Source organism: Neomonachus schauinslandi, chromosome 6 (assembly GCF_002201575.2).
Source record: "Neomonachus schauinslandi chromosome 6, ASM220157v2, whole genome shotgun sequence".
In the NCBI taxonomy this organism is placed as follows: Eukaryota; Metazoa; Chordata; class Mammalia; order Carnivora; family Phocidae; genus Neomonachus; species Neomonachus schauinslandi.
Genome location: NC_058408.1, coordinates 77,354,269 through 77,359,975, shown reverse-complemented (window position 1 = coordinate 77,359,975; position 5,707 = coordinate 77,354,269). Strand labels below are relative to the sequence as shown.

At 46.3% G+C, this 5,707-nt stretch overlaps 1 pseudogene; it reads left to right on the top strand.

Moving 5' to 3' along the window:
* The first annotated feature begins 2,733 nt into the window (after positions 1-2,733).
* LOC110585989 lies at positions 2,734-4,552 on the top strand (annotated as a pseudogene).
* The last annotated feature ends 1,155 nt before the right edge of the window (positions 4,553-5,707 follow it).

Below are 5,707 nucleotides of genomic sequence, written 5' to 3'. Positions count from 1 at the left end.
CCGAATCTCACTCAAGAAGGAAAAGAGACTTACTGAGAACAGATGATTACCCTGATGAGGAACTTTTTGAATATGAAGACAACAGCTGTGGTCATAGCCAAGGCTGTGACCTTCCTGCCAGATATTCTGGGGATCATTTTAACCCATACCTTGGAATCATAAATTCATGGCTTGGAGTAGACATGGCAGACTTAGAAGTTATGATGAGAAACCTTACCAGAAGTTAACAGAAGAGCTTGCTCCACTGCCTGAACCATTAAGACCCAGCAAAAGTCTTTAGATTTCCTAGCCCAAGTGATCCTTGGTAATAGAATAGCATTAGACTGTTTATCTGTAGCTCAAGGAAGGCTCTGTACCGTTGCTAACACCTCATGTTGTACATGGATAAATACCTCTTCACAGGTGGAAGCAGAACCCCTAAATTACTCAGATGAGCTAAATCCTTAACAAGACATTCATGTTTTACATTAGAATGGTTTGATTTTGATTTCTCCTATTTTTCTGCCCCTCCCCCGTTCCTGCTCTCTCTCTCTCTCTCTCTCTCTCTCATAAATAAATAAAATCTTTAAAAAAAAATTGTTGGGGCGCCTGGGTGGCTCAGTCAGTTAAGCGGCTGCCTTCGGCTCAGGTCATGATCCCAGGGTCCTGGGATCAAGCCCCACATCGGGCTCTCTGCTCGGCGGGGAGCCTGCTTCTCCCTCTCCCTCTGTCTGCTGCTCTGCCTACTTGTGCTCTCTCTCTCTCTCTCTCTCTCTGTTAAATAATAATAAAAAAAAATTGTTAAGAGGAGACAATTAGACTTGCTTCCCTGGAAAGCTGAATCTGGGGCATGTCGGACCTGTCACATAGGCATTTGGGTCCCATTGTCAGCCATGTTTTTTCATGTGGCCTGAAAATAAAAACAGAAGAAGCTTATTGAGAGAGAAGAACAGCAAGTGGTTGAGATGAGAGAACAGAGAACTGAGGTAAGAGATGGAACGTTCTGATGGTGCCTTTTGTCCACAGCTTCATCATCAAGAGTCAAGGGGCAAGGACTGTGTGCAGTGTCTTGTGGGGTTTCCAGGTGAGTATGGAGTTGAATGAAACCGGATTACCAATGACTGTGGACCTGCCACCATATTGAGTGGTGTTTCTAGTGGTGTGAAAACTCAGTGACTGGTCAGTGTGTGGACCCAGATCTGCCTCACACCCTACAGGAGAGCTTCAGCCCACTGTTGCCTGTGATGGAGGTTGGTGGCTGGATTCTGGATGGCTGTGTAAGAAAGGAAGGATTAAGGAAGGTAGCCCCATTTTCAGTTAGCCTCCTAACTATAAAAGGAATCTACTGTAATATATAAAAACCTACTCTTACTAAAGTGATCAAGATTCTCGTGGTTACTTTTGGTTTCAACCTGACAGAGATAAACAAGCCACCGGTTCAGGAATGAAGGAAATGAGCCAAATACCAAGAGAGCCTCTTAATCCCTGATCACTTGGACAGGAGCTAAGAGCAAGGTGTTGTGGTTTGACATAGAGTGCCCAGCTCACCACCCAGCTCAGGCCTCACTGGTTATATAAGCTTCCTCGGAGGCGTCCTGAACTAGCCAGAAAGTTCTGCACAAATAAAAACTTCTCAGTACCTGAGATAGGTTTATCCATGTGTTCTGACAAATGCTCAGGAGGTAAGCAAATGCCAAAATACATGAATTAGAAAAGCTCTCCTGTTTTGGGAAACAAGTATCTTTGGAATTCTTATGGAGAAAAGTGATTGGGTTTGTAATTTGCCAAATGCACTGGATAGCATGCAGAGACGCAGACAGAATGTTTGTTGTGAATTTGGCAGCGGTCCCAGTTCTAAGGGGCTTTGGCTCAGAGTGAACAGATATTCAGAATCTTCTCCATGGGTGACATCAGAGAGATCAGAGAGCAAATAGCCAACAAAGGACACACACATACACGCCCGTGAGTGTGTGTGTGTGTGTGTGTGCGTGTGCGTGTTTACAGTTGAGAAAGAAAACAAGAGCTGGAGAAAACAAAACTTTCAGAAAACGAAATTTCACCACTAGGCGACAAGTCCATTACCAGTGGTCTCGAACCAGCTCCCTGAGTGACTGACCAGCTGGGATGAGTCGCTTCACCTCCATGAGCCTCAGACTCCTCAGCTGGTAAACAAGTGATTTGGAATAGATGATTGGATCTCAACCCTCACTGCACACTAGAAGCATCTAGGGAGGTTTTAAGAATAATGCTAACGAAGGCTCCTGGGTGGCTCAGTGGGTTAAGCGTCTGCCTTCAGCTCAGGTCATGATCCCAGTGTCCTGGGATCGGGTCCCACATCGGGCTCCCTGCTCAGTGGGGAGCCTGCTTCTCCCTCTGCCCCTCCCCCTGCTCATGCTCTCTCTCTTTCACTCTCGTAAAAATAAAAGTCTTAAAAAAAAAAAAAGAATATTGTTAACTAGGCCCCATCCCAGGCCAACTGAGTACATGTCTTGATATGGGCCCCCACTCCTGTCTCTGTGTTAAACAGAAATCCTCAGGTGATTTTGATGTACACCTGAGCAAGAAGCAGGGCCTAGATGATGCCTGTAATCTACTGTATAACTGAGATTCTCTGAGGGATCTGAGACTCCATCCCTGGACCTACTTCCTGTTCTGTGTGGCCCAGATTCAGTGTCTTCATTACTCTGTGCCTTATTTCCCTGCCTGCACCACGGACAATTAACCCCACAGTCTCCTCCCGATCCACAGGATGGCATGGAAGAAGAATGGAATTTTGAGTCTGTGGACCACTATATGAAAAGCATGTTCTTGGCTTTTGGGATTATTCCCAAGTACTTGCAATTACATCCGTGGAGAAGAACTCAAAGACACAGAAATCCTTTGTTGTGAATGGTCTGATGGATTTCACATCTTCGGCTCTTCACGCATCCTCTCAGTCCCTTGACCCCCAGTTTGGCCTATTGCAACATATTCAAGTACTAACTGAATTTTATCATTGCCTTTTTGACATTTCAGGTTCATTTTGAAATATTTATAGGCTCACAGGAAGTTGTAGGAAGAGCCTTGTATGCCTGTCGCTCCATTCCCCCCCAAGCCCCCACCCCCCAATGGCTAAGTCCTATATAACGGTAGTACCGGCTCAAAACCAGGAAAGTGACACTGTAGTACTGTGTGTATATTTTAAAGATAAAACAGATCATGAGTTCATCTTACAAATTCAAGTTTATAAGATTTTTACTTAACCTAATTGTGTATCTTTTCTCCTGAACTGAATGTCTAAGTGATGCTGATATTCATACAATCTATTCCACAATGTGCTACAACAGCCTCAGAGTAAGAAAATCAACAAAACAACCTTCAAAACGATTGCTGAGTAGAGTTTAAGATTTTTTTTTTTTTAAAGATTTTATTTATTTATCTGACAGAGAGAGAGAGGAGAGAGGGAACACAAGCAGGGGGAGTGGGAGAGGGAGAAGCAGGCTTCCCGCAGAGCAGAGAGCCCGATGCGGGGCTCAATCCCAGGACCCTGGGATCACGACCTGAGCCGAAGGCAGCCGCTTAACCGACTGAGCCACCCAGGTGCCCCAAAGATTTTTTTTTTTGCTTTTCTTTTTGTCCATAAGATATATCCCTCTAAAAATATAGAGTCAAATTACAGCGTACTGAAAAATCACTGAGGGGGGGTGTGATACTGGCCTTCAGTGTGTTGGTTCCAGCGCCATGGTGCCCTCAGGAAGTTCTTCATGGTGGGGAGCACTGTAAGAAGAGTCTGGGGGAATGCATCACCGCTCTGAACACTGCCAAGCTGCGGCAGACACCTAGGTAGTTTGTGTGGCCCCCACTGCCACATGGACTTGGCCTGGCAGAATCCCAAGATCTGGCTGGGAGAACTGCTGCCCAGTGACGAACGGGGCCTTCCCTGGGTGATCAGCCCTGGCCATCCTGGGGCACTCAGAAAAAAGGCCTGTCTCTGGGGAGTCAGATGAGCAAATAGGGCAGAAAGGGGCCCACACCCTTGCAAAGGGACTGTAAGTAATCGCCTGCACTGGGGAGAAGCTGAGTGAGAAGGAAGCTGGCATCACTGAGTAGGCACTTTTGAGCAAAACAAGGCCACCATAGAAAATGCAAAGGACTGGAACAAGGTTGTCCTGGCTATGAGCCTGCGTGGGCCATTGGTACTGGCCAGACTGCAACGGGAAGTACACAAAACGCTCCAGGGATGGCTTAAGTCTCACGTGGTTGATGCAGGGGCTCAGAGCATCCTGTTTATGTTGAAGGTTCTGGGACTGGAGCAACCTGCAAGGAGCTGGCAAGCCAGCCTGCCGTGGGTGGCTTCCTCCTGGGTGGTTCTTCCCTCAAGCCCAAACTGGGGGACATCATCACTGCCAAATTGCGCCCCTTCCATTTGCCCTACTCTTCCTGCTCAGCCAGGGACAAGGTAGCTCAGAGGCCAAATCACTGTGTACCCCACTGCCCCCCAAAGCTGCACATGCTTCTGGATGGTGTCACCTGCTCCCTTTTGTGGCCTAATCCAAACTGTACCCCTTCTTTACCTTTACCCCTTATCCTGTAATAGTTGGGACAGGCCTCTCCTTTCTCCGCTTACCATCATGGTTAGCACTACACAGGTGACCAAGGTGGCTTCTCCTTGGCTTGAGAGGGGAAAGGGGTGGAGTTTGTTCGAGGGTCCCCTTGGTCCTCAATGAGAGCAGGAGAGAGAAGCCATTCTCTTCTCCCAACTCGCGCCACAAGCTCGAGGGCTGAGAGCCAGGGGTGTAACTCTGTCCCGCGGTGCCAAAGACTGTGTTATATGTTGTGTGTTTGCAAAGTTTCATGTGTGGGGAAAAGAAACACCCGGCACTTCAAACCAATCACTTGGAATATTTTCTCTCCATGCGCTTTTATCCTCTAGCCCATATATATTTTGTTTCCCTTGCCTAATTTTGGTTTCCCTTTTAGATATGGCTTTTTTTGACCTTTCTATCCTAACCATTTTGTTTTGAGCATCATCAGACAGAGAAAAGTTGAGAGATTTTACAACGAACACTAGTATACTCACCACCTAGATTCTACAGTGACATTTTACTGTATTTGCTTGATTCCATATCTATTCATCCATCAGGTCTCGATCCATTAATTTATCTTCGTTTTTGTTGTGGTGTAAGAAAGCAATCAGTACCATTAGCTGATAAAACACGTCAGCATGGGACGCCTGGGTAGCTCAGATGGTTAAGCGTCTGCCTTTGGCTCAGGTCATGATCCCAGGGTCCTGGGATCGAGCCCCGCCATCAGGCTCCCTGCTCAGTGGGGAGCCTGCTTCTCCCTCTGCCTGCCACTCCCCCTGCTTGTGCTCTCTCTCTCTCTAATAAATAAAATATTTAAAAAAAAACAACACACACATCAGCGTGCATACTGTGATGACTTTAGTCCCATCTTGTTTACAAGAAAAAGACAGTATTCCTGCTCTAGTAGTTTTTTGCAGGTTAAATATAATAAATCAGTTCTTTGTTTAGTAGCAACAAAGTTGAAAAGGGTGCTAATTACGTGTTTTATGTTCCCCGGATGTCCCCTGAATGACCAGCCTCCACACCAGTCAGTTCCAGCTCTCAGGGAAAAACCAACCTTACAATTCCATGGCCTGTACAAGTAAATCCCTACCCAATATTTTAAGAGATTCTTGGTGGTATTTGTATTCCCAAGGTTTCAACCTCTCTGACCTATTGCCCTA